Genomic DNA, 16,739 nt, shown 5'->3' with positions numbered 1-16,739 from the left:
ACTATTACTGCCATGAAATCTATAATTGTGTTGTTCTTTTGTTCTAGTGCCTTACACTGGTTTCTTTTTAATGCCCTTTTTTTTTATTATTATTTGCAGTACACAGACTGCATCACCTGGCCCTCCCCCTTCTTTATTCATTCAATCATAAATCCTTACTAAGTAGTGATCTATCTTTGCCAAAAAAATAAAAGCTTTCAAAGGAAGACTTTTTGAAGAAGTTTGAATTAATGAATAAATTGCCAGGGTATCTGAAGTTTCTCTGGAGTAGCAAAAATATGGTAATACTTAAAAATTTTTTAAATGGCATTATTATTCACCACCCTGATGTTACTGGCATTACCAAAATAAAAATAATGCACACACAAAAATATGTCTCATTTACTACACGAAATAACAAGAAAAATACATGCATAATTTCTGCTGACACACATGCCTGCAAACCCCACACCATCCTTATGTCTAGTATTAGCTCCATGAACTTTGGCAAAATGTAGGAATCTCTTCCATGTCTGTGTTTTACCCATAAGGAAATCATGGCTTTGGTTAATACTTATCCCTCTTAAGCAACTAGCATAATGCACACTGTATAATCAATACTCCAAACAAAACAAAAACTATTTTAAATTATATCTAGGAGAGGCAGTCATTCTGGTGCATGCCTATAATCCCAGCACTCTGGGAGGTTCAGGGGGAAGGATCTTGAGTTTGAGTCCATCCTGAGTAATTTAGCAAACCCTGAGGCCTCAGTGTTAAGAGGAGAAGAAGGAGAAGGAGAAAGAGAAGGAGAAGGAGAAGAAGAAGAAGAAGGAAAATACCTTGAAGGAAAATATAAATATCTATAGTAGGAAAAGGAATGGTTGGGAAGGAGAGAAAGAAATTGTCAAAAGGAGTGCATAGGAGTAGTTTAACTGGTTTTAAATATTTCTCCCATGAAAACAAAAGCTTGAGCATAGCTACCCTAGTTCCAATGATTTTACAGCCACAGATATTCAGATTACTATGCAATACCTGAAACTTAACACAGGAGGAATAGTGATTTTCCCAAGGCAAAAGCTTCAAGGCAGTGTCAGAAAACTATATTTTATAGGCCAAATCTGGCCTACAACCAGTTTTTGTACAGTCTGTAGAGTTAAAAATAATTTTATACTTTTAAATCCTTGAAAAGATTGAAAAACAATACTTTATAACATTTCAAAGTTATATTAAACTCAAATTGCAATGTCCTTAAAGTCTTATGGTAACAAGGTCTTGATCAGGAACACAAATTAATTTCACATATCCAGCCTGACTGTACAATCCTAAAAAGTGTGGTGGGGAAACCCTGAATAGAAGTCTCAACTGGATACTTGATAAGCAGATCCTAGACTTATTTTCCTTAAAATGTTACCAAAATTAATTTAAGCATAAGGCAAAACAACTATCTTATCAACATCTTACCTGTATCTAATTATCAAAATGTTTGTGAGAAAGCATAATAAGATCCAGGAGGCCTGGAATCCTTTTCTGAGGGGACAAAAAAATAAGTGATGTCATTGCATATAGCTCCCTCCAACCCACTGGCCATTTATTACCCCTACATTGGACTAACATCTTTAGTATCTTAAAAGATGAATGGTTTTAGATTTGTAAAACACTTTAAGATCTGTGAATGAAAAAAGTTTTATAAATAAGCATCCTCTTAGTCATAACAAAGAGTCAGGAAGCACTTGTCCCTGTGCAAAGGTGATCTATAAATTACGAAGCAGGAGGCACCTGGTCAATGGGCCTCAATGCACAGCTTCCAACCATTAGACACTCTTAGACATAAATCTAGAATACTGGCACAGCAAACATTTTCAAAAAGGTTATGCACACATTCCTTAGGATCAAAGGTGAGTTAAGGCAAAGTGTATCAGAAGCATAAAGCAACAGACAACCCATGATGGACCAACTAATGTCATACCAGCAGCAGTGCTACATCCGTCAGCACAGCTGTCAATGCAGTGAATTGGGGACCTGATTTTACTTTAGAAATAGCTCCAGTAGTTTACTGTCAAGGCTCCAGGAGCCAAAATGGAAATCTAAATTAGGTCACAGTAGCAGGATAACGTAAAGAGAGAGAAGGCCAACTCTACCTAGACTCTTCCATAATAAAACCTCTACATAATACTCATACAAAGGGTTCTGATTTAGATGGTATCTGGGACTCCGAATGAATACTGCCTATTGATACCACACTAAAACAACAGGAGGGATGACTTTTTTAAGAGATAGTCCCATAAGAACTTAGAAAACAGGAGAAGCATCAGTCATAAAAATTTTTAGGTGATAAGCAGATGGATCAGTAACCCATTTAGCAGCAATGAGATAAGGGACCCCCAACCCACAGTATGGAATGCTGAGAAATATACCACTGTAGGAAGAAAGTCACAGAAGATTTATGGCCTAAGGCAGCAGTTACCTAAGATCTAAGAGAGGGTGGTTCTATAGGGAAGTATGTGGCTAAAGTAAGGAGAACTCTATGAAAGTAGATTGAGAACCATTTGGATGCTTGGTCTAGCTGCTGAGACCACATCTATACAATTTGAGGTGGGAAGTCAGGAGTTTATTCCCTGGAGATGATTATACAGGAGCTTTCTGGGCTAGAGAATACCAGGAACAACCAAAGATTCCGAATAGGAGGCCTGAGTGATCATATGGACTCTGAGAGCCCCACCCTTTTCCACACAGGGCTTCAAGAAAAAGCCCTACAAATGAGAAAGTAGAAGCCACTTTGGGGACAATGGCCAGCCCAAGAGGACAAAATTAAAGATAACAAACATTGGAGCTTTCTACCACGTTCACTCCAACCACTCAATAGCAACACTCTATAAAGTTATGAACTCAGAACTTCTAAATTACTTAACAACAAATGGTCAAAGTACAAGACAACTGAAGAAATCTTTATCTAACAAGGAAGACAGAGCCCAGACAAAACAAACAGGAAATGGTCACTCAGAAAAAAACACATAAAGCAAGAAAAAGTTGAAACCAAAGAAAACAAAAATCAAGCATATTTCTACTAATCATCAGGAAAGGAAGGAAGGAAGGATGAGGGGAAGGGAGGAAGAAAATAAGAGGAAGGAAGGGAGGAGGAAGGGAGAGAGGAGAGAAGGAAAGAAGAAAGGAAAGAGGGAGAAAAGGAAAAGAAAGGAGAGAGAAGGAAGGAAAGAAAAAAGGAAGAAAAGAGCGAAGGATGGATGGAAGGAAGGAAATACATCTAGAGACAGGAGTAGAATAAAAGAACAAAAAAGGCCTTAAAAATAAAAATATAAGTAAAATAAGGGAAAATCAACAGACGAATTGGAGAAAAAAATTGAGGCAACATTCTACACAGGCAACAAAAATATAAAAAGAGAAAAATTAATGGTCTATGAATTGTAACATCTCAATAGAAATACCAGAATGAGAATAAAGAAAATAGGAAAAGAGTCAATGAAGTAATTCAAGAACATTTTCCAGAACTGAAGGGTAAGTTACCAGATTAAGAGACTACTCAAAACCCAACGCATTGAATCAAAGTACATACCACTGATGTGTACAATATGGTATAAATTTATGATATGATTGAAATATATGGTAAGTGTTTAAATTTTAAAAAGTTATTATAGTAAAAGACATATTACTATTAATCCTCTTCAAAATAGTCCCCTGGATTTCAAACATACTTATGCCCTCTTTCTTACCACTTTCTGAAGCAGTTCTAAAAATCTTTCATGAGTATCTTTAGTTGTGTTATGGCTGCCTTGATGTCCTATGTCAGGAGCAATTCTAAATACTTTCACACAATCATCTCACAATTAAATTATGATTAGGCCTAGTTTTTCTTCCTACAGGCCAGCTATGGCATGTCCAGACATAATTCTTTTTGTCTCTGGTCACAGCTAAGATCTCAATGGTCTCACGATGCCCTGACACTGCAGGACAGGATTACATCAGCTGAAGACATACTGGTTCCTTGAGAACCTAACAGTAAGAGAAAGGTTTCACCTAAGAACAAATTCCTAATCAATATAAGTTCCTCATGGACCTAGGATCTTCATCTGCGTAAGTTCCTCATTGTTCTAGGATTATCACCACCCTCTGAGTCATCTAATACTCCTGATGTACCAAATAAAGGTGTGGGAAGCTTGGGGTGCAGCAGTCTTTCCTGCCCAGAGCAGCACTGATCAGGCCCAAAGCTCAGCTTCTTCTCTAAGTCTCATTTCCTGTCTTTATTAATTAATTAATCTTCTGTTGTTGTGGCTCACAAGAAACCAGGATTCACTACAGGGGTTCTGGTAACATCTCCTTTCCCTGTTTCTTACAGTCCTGAATAGATTCAAAATGTTTACCTTTCATGGTAATTTTGACTTCATGAAAGAGCCAGAGGTCACACAATTCCAGATCCAGTGAATTAGGTGGATAAGAACACACCATAATCATTTTATAAGCCTGCATTTCTCTTGGATGGCACTTGGCAGCTGCATTTACCATGTTTTGATCACACCTCATAAAGACACTCATGAAAGACTTCCAGAACTGCTTCAGAAAATGGCAAGAACAATGGGATAAGTGTGCCTGAGCAAGGGAGAATATTTTGAGGGAGATTAATAGCAATGTGTCTTTTACTATAATCAAGTTTAACATTCATCATATATTTCAATCATACCTCATAAACTTAGACCATATCACACACATCAGTGGTAAATTTTGGAACAGCCAGTAAGAAGATTACATGCAAGCAATCATGAAAATGTCACAGTATCTCTCAAACATAAAGCCAGAAACTATATGACAATGAAGATATGGCCTCCAGTTATGAGGTAAAAGCATTTCTCTCTAGAATTTCACATAAAACATTACATAGAAGGAGGGGATAAAGACATTTTTAGAAAGTAGACATCACTTCAATTTATTTTCTTTATACTCTTTCTAATCAAACTACCAGAGAATGTGAAGGAATAAACAAAAAAGGGGGGACAATGTGGGATAATATAGGTATCCCATTTGTAGTCATCCTACAGGCCAGCTAAATATAATGAATGTCACTGGCATCATCTCTCTTGTTAGTGAGATTCACAGTGATAGTTGATAATAGAGAGACATGGAAGAGAAGGAGAATGAGAGACGTTACTAATATTAATGGTTTCAGTGAGACCTTCTATATCTATTAAAATCACCACCTTAAAAAGACCCATTGCCCTTGCAGACCACAGTTTCCCAACCTTGGCACTAATGACCAGATAGGTCTGTGTTGTGAGGGGCTGTCCTGTACATTATAGAATGTTCAGCAGCATCTCTGGCCTTCATCCATATTAAGATAAAATGAGATTTTCACAGGGTGAAATGTGTGCTCCAGCAGTTCCCCTGGGTCACTTGCTCAACCAGTAACAGAGGTCTCAGAAAACTTCCTTGGAGGGGCGCTTTCACAGCCTCACAGCCATAAGTTAGAAACTGCTGTTGTTACAAGGATATGCTCCAGAGAAACCTGAAAAGGATACCTACCATGGCTCTGAAAGGCATTTTGCCCAGAAAAGAATAAAAGAGTTATTATTCTTCCTTCTGCCCCAAGAGAAGTTCAGGATATTGAGCATTAAAAGTGGAAAAGGAGCGGAGGACACAGTTAATACCAAAAAAGTCCTCCATTTCTATCAAGAACTATAATTTTTGAGCCAGCTTTAAGGAGGAGGAGGAAGAGGAGGAGGAGGAGGAGGAGGAGGAGGAGGAGCACTTTCACCCAATCAGTCCTGGGTGAAAAGTCAGCAATGAAACTGACTCAGAAAGAAAGAACAGCAGGGAGATGGCAAAATGATGTCAGTCCAAAACCCAATTTGAAGAGAAGAGAATGAGATCAAAGCCAAATGGAGAAGTTTGGCTTAGCTGTACTCAGTGTAATCTTGGAGAAATCATTAAGACTATTGTCAAGTAAGGGTAATTTCTGAATAGAAAAATATGGGAGGATTAATGAGCAAGGGAACAATGGCAACAAAGAGCATCAAAGGACCCAGGACAGTGAAAACAAAAATTGTTACTTCACTCTAATTGACTTATGGACAATTTCAAAATACAAAAGTGCACAGAAAATTATTTGGACCAATTATTTTATCAAAATATTAAGTTGATGATCAACAACAACGGAGAGCAGAATCTCCAATTACGATATGCCTCAGTTATGGTTTGCTTCAGTCTCTAGGTTAATACTGCCAAAATAACTTTGATTAGCATTAAGGACCATTAACTTCTTAAGCCTCAACATGTGATCCTTTAATTCAGCAAATATTTTTAGAGTACTGTATCTACGATATACTAGACACTACTAGATCAACTAGACATAAGTAAATAAGTAAACTGTAAGCTGGACATGTAATTTTAAAGGAAAGTTGGAACAAAGGAAAAACAAGAATATAAGTGATATAGAGTGCAAAACAAGCCTCATGCATCTGAAGCACTAATGAAGCACCCTGTATTTACATTTTAGGCATCTGAGAATGTAGCCAAAGAAGGTGTGATTAAGCACAGTTTTGACTGATGCATTGGTTTTTAAATATTATTGGAAAAAACCTAAAAATTTCTATATCTTGGTCCATAACATTTACAGGAAATACAAACACATACTGACACTTAAGTATAAAAAGAGAATAACAAAAGTATATTGAGTTTTCCAAAATCATTTAAAGTATAAGCTTTTCCTTCATATACTTTCATATATTCATATTTTATTATTGATAAATTAAAAATTAAAATTATCTCATGTATATCACTGCTGTCTCATAGATAAGAGCTGCCCATCAACTATCAATTATCAGTATATTTATACACTGTTAACTTTTGAACTCAACAAATTGTTTACATTTTTAACTCAAGATAGCACCATCCAATTAGAAATATAATCCAAGCCAATAGTAATTTTAAATTCTCTAGAAGGCAGATTAAAGAGTCAGAAAAAAACAGGTAAACTTAAAACTTGCTTTCCTTCCTTTTTTCCTTCCTTTCCTTTCTTTCTCCCATTTTCAATGCTGGGAATGCAACCAGAACCAAGAGCAGACTAAAAAGTTCTCAACCAATGAGCTATATTGCCAAGTTTAATTTAATAAAAAAAATTTAACCTAATGTATCCAAAACACTATCATTTCAACATGGAATACAAAAGAAAAGATTTTTACCTTCTTTTTTAAATCCTTTGAAACCTAGTGTTCATGCTTACAATACTTCTCCACTCTAATTATGTATTAACCTGTCACTAGGCACATGGCCAGCATAGCTCTATGGTAATGACAGACTGAGACAGTTGTCTGTAATACTGGCTCACTATCAATATATGAATAAATTAATAGCAAAGGTTCCTTGCTGTTTCTGAGGCTGATTTAATCTACCATAATGTTTTTAGGATTTCTTTTTACTTTTTTTATTAGTACATGTTCTCAGTACATGATGATTACATTTACCATGGGGAGCTAATACATATATACTGTATAACACATTTTACTAATCTACTATATTTTTAAACAACAAAGATGAGACAATAGATAAATCCTCCCAAATCAATAACATAAATTCACAATTTTGCTTAAAAACACAAAATTGAATTTTAGACGAGAATAAATAATATTGGAACAAAATTCAACATATGCAGGGTGAATTGCACACTGCGCTTACTTACAATACTTAAAAATCCTTTAGAGAAGAAAAATGACAAGAGCAGGAGATTAATGAAAGGTAGACTTTCCATTGTTTGCTTCACCTTTTATTTGTTTCTGGAGAATATTTCCTTTTATTGTTTAGTGCAATTAAATGTATTTTTATAATACATTCCCAATTTAAATTCATATTTGTGTGTATGCCAACACAACTTCTCTCACTCATTAAGCCAATCTAATACACTAATACTGAAGTGAAGTTTTTCATACTGCATTTATATATGATAACCACTTTTCCTACTGGCTATATAAATCTCATCTTCTAAATGATTACTTGGGCCAGGCATGGTGGCACACACCTGTTATCCCAGCACTTGGGAGGCTGAGGCAAGAGAACTGCCACGAGTTCATGGACAGCCTGGGCTATATAGTGAGTCAAGGCTTCCCTGAACTACATAATGAGACCTTGTCTCAAAGCAAACAAACGAAAGAAAAAAACTAAATGATTTCCTGGAACTTCATAAAAGTCTAAAATAAGCCTGACTGTTCACAGATTTCTGGGTCATTTTTTATTTTTGTCTCCTAGCAAATATTAAGTATTTGCAATTACTATCCTAATTATAAAGTTTGTCAACAATCTTTTCCTTTTCCATCTGGAGAATTTTATAGGAGCAGTAGAATTAAGATCATACATTTCACATAAGGAGTAAAGGAGTCCTGAAGAAGTGACCTGTAAAGATCAGTTGATTATTAAGAAAGAAAAATTTAACTTCCAATCAAGTTTTCACAGACACGCCTCCTTTACTCATTTTAGTAAGGGCATTTTTACAGTTAAAACAGTTTCTTTATTCTTTCTAGAATGTGGAAGAAAGAATACAGATTCAATTCAATCAATAATTTCTCATTCAATTACTGTAAGGATGTTTTCACTCATTGCAAAGAGGGACCATTGTGCCCACCTTTAAAAAGAAAAGAAAAGAAAATCTGACATACAAAAATCTTAACTTGCTTCACATATAAATTAGGAAGTGATTATTTGCATTACAAAAGATCTCACTTTACAAAAAAAAATGTAGCAAGTTTCCTTGATGTATCAAGTCCCCTGGTAGAGCAAAATTTAATCCAATTTTTAAAGGAAACAGTGAGGCAAAAACTTCAGCTGAAGCATAACTTCTGCTCAGAAATATTCCCTGACTATGGCCTGCTTTGAAGCATATGCTTGTCCTCTATAAATCTCCACCCTGGACATTATCCATTTATGCATCACATCCCAGTATTTGCATTGTAAATCATTTGCCCAAACAGTTAAGAGGCATTTGGGTGTGAGGAACTGTGCTGGAAATTGGAGCATACAAAATGAATAAGACAAAGCAGTTTGGAGTCTCCAGTATAGTTTTAACACAGATTATTATTTTTGTTCATTTCCTTTCATTAAGGGCCTGAATTCTGAGCTCTTTGAGGATGAGAACTATGTCTTATTCACACCTGAGCCTCCAGGCCCTAGCGTGGTGTCTGATTCATTTCTCAATAAACTAACACTGATAAAGAGACATGATTTCTGAGTGCCATTAAGTGCTAAGTGCTGTGCTAGGTTTATTAAGGAACTGTCATCTCAATCAGTCCACACAAGCGCCCCAGAGATGGGTATTTGCTCAGTGTGGCATTCAGCTTTAGGAGTTAGAAAAGACTGTTGCACTGAAATGAATAGAAGTGATGAAGTAGTTGTGCAAATTCACATCTGTAGAATGAACTAAAACTCATGCTTTTCCCCCTGTACAACCTACCAGACTGCGATGTCTGTGTAGTGTGTTGGGATATTCATAACTCAACATCTTTAAGCAAAGGAATTAAGTCACAAGGAGAAAACACATGCAGGTAGAAAGGAAAATCTCCCTCTTTCTTTATTATTTCATCTTGCTTCTGAGAGATGTATTCTATATTTCCATACAAAGCAATGCTCTGACAGGTGCACAGAATCTGCAACATCAAATTATAAAGCATCTATGACCCATTACTTGTAATTCTTTCATAGAGTAAAGCACTAGGTAGCCATGTATAGATGTTCAAGCAAGAACATACTATCATTCTTTTTTCTTTTAATTATTTTTTCATATATTTAATATATTTTCTTTTTAAATTACATTTTTAGAACTATGAGCTCAAATTTCCAGTCCCATGGGCTTGGGGTACACTCTGGCACTGCCACTGCTTCACCATATAGTCTGTGAAATAGGATCAGTAGAGATACAAAGACAAAGAGCTGAGAGATTAAGAAAAGTAGACCATGTAAGGAAAAGAAAATCTCCATGCTATATAGAATAGGAAAAATAAAAACTACATAGGACATAGCAAAGAATATACTGAGCACTGCGGAAAATTAAACCAGTAATATGGAGAGCAATATTGTTCAGATTTTTCAGACTACATGAACAAGACAAAGAAATATTAGAGAATTATTATGAAGAAGACAGATCTACCTTTTAAATTACAGCTAATACAATGCTAGGGAAATTCAAATAAAAGTAAGCTTACGAACAAAATTGGAGAAAAACTAAAGAAATTCCTAAATACAACTTTAAGAGAATGTTACAAATAAAAGAGCATATCATGATCGAAATAAAGAAGAATTTTGTCCTCCTCTTTTCTCAATTTTCACCAGAATTCTAAACTATTCATTGTCCAGGAAAGCTTTGACATTTCTTAGTGAATATTCTTTTGCACTTTTTATTAGGGAGCAGAAAAGGCAGTCATTCCCAAATGCCTAAAAAAACACCAAAACTGTTCATACATATACATATTCACATACACATAATTTTAAGTTTTCCATAGAATAAACCAACTTATCTTCAAAAAATATTCTAGTTGTCATCAAATATGTCTATGAACTTAAATACCATAAGAAAGACAAAGAGCAACATTTACATTATTGGGTTAAGAGGGGAAACTTCCTGAACCAGAAATTGTGTAAGAAGCCATGTTATAATTTAAGTATGATAATAATAATAAAAAAGAAAATATCCAAAGGCTCAAAAGAAAACACGACATACATAAATCACTTAAAATCATTTGAAGATGTACTGAAGTTAACTGGGAAATGAACCAAAGTTAATGGAGAATCTCTAGTATTAAAGGATTCAGAGACTGAATGTTAGACATGAGTATACCAGTAACTGAAAAACTGTTACAAAACTGTATCTAAATTTTAATATGGAAAAATAATTTAGTAGTGATAAACTGAGTTCAAAGCAATAGCTGTTGCCCTACAAACCCATCTTAAGAGATGATCACTGTGAAGTAAATATAAATCAAAGTCACAATTAGGTACCACTTTATGTCCAACAGAATTTTTTAAAAAGAAAATTTATAGAATAAATTAAAAAAAATGATTCAGCCACTACAGAAAAGAAATTTTGGTGGTTCCTCAAAATCTAACAGAATGGTCATATGACCCAAGTATTTCACTTGTAAGTACATATTCAGATGAACTAAAAACAGGTACTGAAATAAATACTTACATGAACCTTTATAGTGGCACCATTATCAATAATAAAAATCCCAAATGACATCAATGGACAATAAAACTGTGCTATAATCATACAAATGAATACTAATTAGTCAGAGAGGAATAATGTACCAATATATGCTACAACATGGATAAACCTAAAAAATAATATACTTGATGAAATAAGGCAGATTAAAAGGTCACATCACACACACACACACACACACACACACACACACACACACGCACACTCCATTTACTGGAAATATCCAGAAGAGGTAGATCCATGGAGACAGAACACAGGCTGGTGTTTCTCTGGGCTGGGGCAGAAGCTGGAAGTAAATGCTTAATAGATACGAGTTTCTTTTGGAGGTGATAAATATGTTCTGGAGCTAGATAGACGTGCAAGTTGTATGACGAAATGAATTTACTCAATGCTACTAAATTGTTCATTTTAAAATAGTTAACTTCATATTGTGTGAATTTCACCTTGATAAAAAACAATAATAGGTTTTATTAAAAGAACTGAAAAGCAAAGTAGGGGACAGGAGGATATTTTTTAACTTGATGAACTACAAGAGGTAAAAAACAAAATTATTATATTGAAGAAGGTAACATTTAAAAGGTATTTCCATAGAAATCCAAAGAATTGCCAAACTATTTCTCAGGTATATAAAAGAATGCCAGAATGAATACACATATGCATCATAGTCTTCAATGGAAAGATAGAATATTTTAGAAACCTCAGTACTTTAAAATACCTAAAAGAAAAGCTGGAAAGGGAATTTGTTAATAAGAAATGTCAAAGCTTACCTGGAAAAGCAGATTAGCATTTTTTTAAAATTTAGAAAAGAGAAGTGGTACAAAGTTTCTCTTTTCCTACAAGATCCTAGCTTATTATCAAAATACAGTAATTAAAGCAGCATGATCTGAATACAAAAACTGGGAGGTGTCAAAAAATTCACCCAAACCACACGCACATATGGTATATAATTATAAATATGTGCACTTCTCTCTTTAAAACAAATGCTATACTAAGAGCTAATGTCAGAACAATAGCCCATGAGCTATCAACAAGACTTCTGCACCACTGCAGAGTTAAAGGAAAAAAAATTAAAACGTTAGTGCATATGTGCTGCTCACTAAAATATTAGTATATATGCAGTGCTCTTCTCAAGTAAAACAAGTAATGAAGAAATCCAAAAAGGAAAATTTGATATTTGTAAGTGTTGAAGAAGAGAAAAAATTCTTTATACTTCAATAAAAAGAAATAGAAGAAAATTATACAAAATATTAATTCTATAAGTGAGTTATAACCTTCACAACTGTTTACAGCTATCAATTAAAATTACTGAAGTTCTAATAGAAAAGTAGGTAGATCCTACTAAAGGACAGAAGATGTAAAAATATGAAAATTTTTCAAAAACTAAAGTTATACAATTTTCAACAGAATATTAACTTTCACTATCAAACTAAGAAATGGTTTTAAAACATTTTGGTGTTGACAAACGTGGTGAAGTGATATTTTCACACTGTAGGGATACGATGGCACTCTTTCTGGTGACAAATCTATCAAGATGTATGAAATGTTTTAAGATGCACATACCTCCATCATAATTTCATCTTCATATAATAATCTTAAGGAATGCAAAGATTCATGCAAATTTACACAAAAGAGTTCATCATGAGTTTATCTGTAATAGTAAAAACAGGAAATAACCCAAGTATCTAACCATAAAGAAGAAACTGCATTACAGTGTACTTTATAAGAAATGTTACTTTTAAGTAATATTTAATGATATGAGACACATTAACCAAGTTTTTTTTAATAATCTTACCTTATCATACTCACGTAATTTTAGAAGACTGGAAGGAAATAGCCTCAAAATTTATAAAGTGGTTACTGTGATTAATGGAATTACCTATTTTCATCTTATTTGCCTATACAGTACTTTAAAATTCTCCACAGTAAGTCCATATTACTTTCATAATCAAGGAGAAAATCATCTAACAAGTATCAGTGTGCCCTCCACCTCTAAGTGTATTTTTAAAAGTTTATTCTGCTATAAAATGTTTTCACCAGTTCATACCTATTGTCATTTCCCCTTTAGTCACAAAACAGAAGCACAGATAAAAGCTTAGTCTACAGCCCAACCATGACTCACATTAACAGAAAATATCAAGATGCTTAACATGAAGTGTTTTAGGATCAATTTCAGCCAAGCATACATTACTCATGTAATTGATTGGCATGTTAAGTTCTTGACAAAATAATAAGTGACTGCAGGTGCCAATCACTGTCTCACAATCTATTCCATTGTACTTTTTTTGGTATCAACATGACTAAATTATGATGGTATCCCAAATACAGGAAACTACTGAGAAATTACTTCTCTTCTTGGGAGGCTGTAGCCCTAGTGTTCCACTGTCATCTGACCAAAAATAAACAGGAAAGAAACACAGAGATTGATTTTTGAATTGGTACATGGATATCTAGTAGCTACAAGAATTTCTAGTGATGTTTGGCCATAGTCAATAGACTCTTCCTCAACTCCATCATTCACTTCTAAATGGAGCCAGTCCTGACCCCACTCCCCACTTTTATAACACTTTTCAGTTCATTCTATACTTTCTGCTGCTACAAAGCAGGAAAAGGAAAAATTCCTGCTACTTTTTTACAAAAGACATTTTAGTTATTCTTCTTCATTGAATTTCCAATGTATCTGAGAACTAAGAATTATAATCCTGCATTGATGGGAAAAGCAAAACACAACTGAAGTATAAAAGAGAAATGACACAGTGGAGAATACGTGAATTCAACAAATGAAGCAACGCAATGCAAATGAGAGAATTCACAGAACAGAGATAAATACTGGCAACACCAGCTCTTCTGGAAAGACCAAAGACACACTGGCCAGGGAGTAAAAGGAAAGAATACATTTAAGCAATGGTCATCTGCTTGTGATCTATGTGTTCACCTCCATACACAGCCAAATAAGCTAAAAATAATCACTTTTGTTTTCTGGCATCGTTTCCTTACATACTACTGAAATCATCTTCTATCCTCTTACTTTCTGTCAACAACAGTGCAATCCGTTTCCTAATATCTGAGTGATGTATTAGACACCTGAGTGTCAAACTTGTTTTTCCTCATTTTCAGGGGATATTTATATCATAATATGCCACACTTATTTCAATATAATTTATTGTGCAGCAGTGGTGTTTCTACAAATTAAAACCAAGGCACTGAGCCACACCACCAAAGAGTAGTGGAGAAAGTACACTTCATCATAGCCCTACTGAAAAATGTTTTAATATATATTCAGAATAGGCGAGTACTACTATAATTATCAAAAGGGGCACTGACACCAAGCTTACTTCTTATACTAATTATTTGTTCTTTCAGAAGTAGCAATGCAGTGAGTAAAAAGCCAATCCAGGGAAAACTGATTAAATGGTATGTTGACATAAGATAATGAGATACTAAGAAGTTAAGCATACATATGTACAATAAATGGACATCAGGAAAGGCTAGTGATAACGTAAACCATCTTAAAATTTACAATTGCATGTTTGTGTTTAGTTATATTTAGTTATGCTTGACCATCAATATATAACCACTTATTAATCTTCACTTGAAGTAATTATGAGACTACCCTGATTTACTCAACACACAATATTACTCAATTCCTGACAACTGGGAGCAAATCAATAACAACACTACAGGAATCCAAAGGGAGAGAAAAATCTTTGTTACTGAGATAAAACTTTTGAAACTATACCTCAACTGAATATTCTTCACACACCAAATGGAGTGATCCTCCAGAACTTTATTTTTTTAAACAACAAAGCAACATTTAACAATGCATGTTTTTAAACATTTAACAATGGTGTTTCTTCTTCTTCTGCCTCTTTCTTCCCTTGCCATCACAGACAATATTCTGAGGAAATACTCTCAAATACTTTAAAGTCAGCTTACATCTCCTGTATGAAATATCATATAAACCTATAGCTCAAAGAAGTCCTCTAATTTTATCCATAATTGTAGAATTTCAGATAAATTTCTGTAATTCATAACAACATTTTGATTTTAATTACAAGTACACATAAGATCATTGAAACCTCTTTCTTTCTCCCTTCTCTAGTCATCACTAAATTTCCTTATATTCAAAACTTATGGGGAAATGTTTAGAAGACTGTATTTACACTAAAATGTATAAAGGTTTTGTATCTCCCTGCACTGGAGAAAAAGCATGGTGGAATCATAGTTGACTAAGCTTGCCATTGTGGCACGGATGTGCTTTCTATTCTTAATTCATCAGATAATTGCTCTTTCTTCAACTGTGCTTCCTGACCAAAAGAGAAATTAACTAATTCTATGAAAGCATTCTATGCTTAGCCTTCCAATATGGATTTATGCATATTCAAAAAGTAATGAACAACTACTATTTTGATGTCATATGGTAGGAACTGAAGAATAAATGACAATTACAATGTGTCAATCTTGTTTACTAATTAACAAAACCCTGGAGGTATAACATACTCCATCAAGAAAACTGATAGATTATATCCAATTCTACATGATAGGATGAGAGATATTCCAGCATCCCTGATCTTTCGAAAAGCAGATGATAATATAAAAAAGCCCACTGTAGCTTCCAGGTGGTTCTGTTTACAAAGTTCTATCTTCCTATTTTCTCCCTGAAACCTACTGAGAACCACTAGTTTATTCATAGTAGACTTCCATGTTTAAATCTAGAGTAAGATATTTTAGTCAAAATGGTGGAGAACCAGGGCAGTAGCCTTCCAAGAGGAAAAGTAATTTCTTAATAGTTTCCTGTATTTGGGATAGCATCATAATTTATCATGTCGATACCAAAAAAAGTACAACAGAATTGAGGTTCATATTGCAAATCTTAGCCAAAGAGAGCTGAAACACAGCATTGTCATATTGGCCTACTACTGATGTGACAGAGATTTGGGGCCATTTTTGGCATATACATTTAAATTAACTCTTAAAATTATGAGCATTATTATAAATTCTGGCTTAATTCTTATAATGTATAACATGAATTGGGGTTTGTTTCATTAGCATTACAATTTTTCCCTAATTTTGATATTAGCTAAAGGTTCAAACAGCAAAAGCTAGCTGATGTATATATGTACCCATCTGTACTCATACATATATTGACTTTTGTATCTGTATTTCTTTTTAAATAGCATCAGTTATAATGGCCTTTAAAAATCCAGAAGACACAGTATAAATACTGATGGATCACTTGCTTTAAGAAAAAAATAGTAATCTGGGTTAATGGTGAATCAAGCAGAATTTCTTCAGTAATAAGATGCCGTCTAGATTCAATTTTGTCTTCAAATTCCTCAGATGTTGCCAGAGGCTATATAAAAGTCGCATTTAAATCTTAAATATCCATGATGCCTTGGCTGAGATTTTCACTATAATAGTCCAACTATTCATCTTTAGTCAATAAAAACATCCACTTTATCACTGAATATCTTCACGCTAATTCAAGTATGCTTATTTCAGTTTGTTTTTTATATAAAGTGCTACTTTAGCATCTGTACAGTAGGATTTTCTC

At 34.2% G+C, this 16,739-nt stretch overlaps 1 protein-coding gene across 14 annotated transcripts in view; it reads right to left on the bottom strand.

Annotated features, from left to right (window-relative positions):
* The window catches only part of Npas3 (neuronal PAS domain protein 3), an 872,828-nt gene that overhangs the window by 661,623 nt on the left and 194,466 nt on the right, over positions 1–16,739 (bottom strand). The window contains exon 1 of one of the 14 annotated variants that reach the window (XM_087197273.1): positions 12,749–16,164. The exons of the other annotated variants lie outside the window; for them this stretch is intronic. The gene's annotated coding sequence lies outside the window, so the exon portion shown is untranslated. Of the gene's footprint in view, positions 1–12,748; positions 16,165–16,739 lie in introns of those variants that run through there. 14 annotated transcript variants of the gene reach the window in all.

This window comes from Heterocephalus glaber, unplaced genomic scaffold (genome assembly GCF_053883595.1).
Source record: "Heterocephalus glaber isolate CG9 unplaced genomic scaffold, H.glaber_assembly_v1.0 deba00001662, whole genome shotgun sequence".
In the NCBI taxonomy this organism is placed as follows: Eukaryota; Metazoa; Chordata; class Mammalia; order Rodentia; family Bathyergidae; genus Heterocephalus; species Heterocephalus glaber.
Note: the sequence above shows the minus strand (reverse complement) of the source record. Positions and strands in the feature narration are given on the sequence as shown.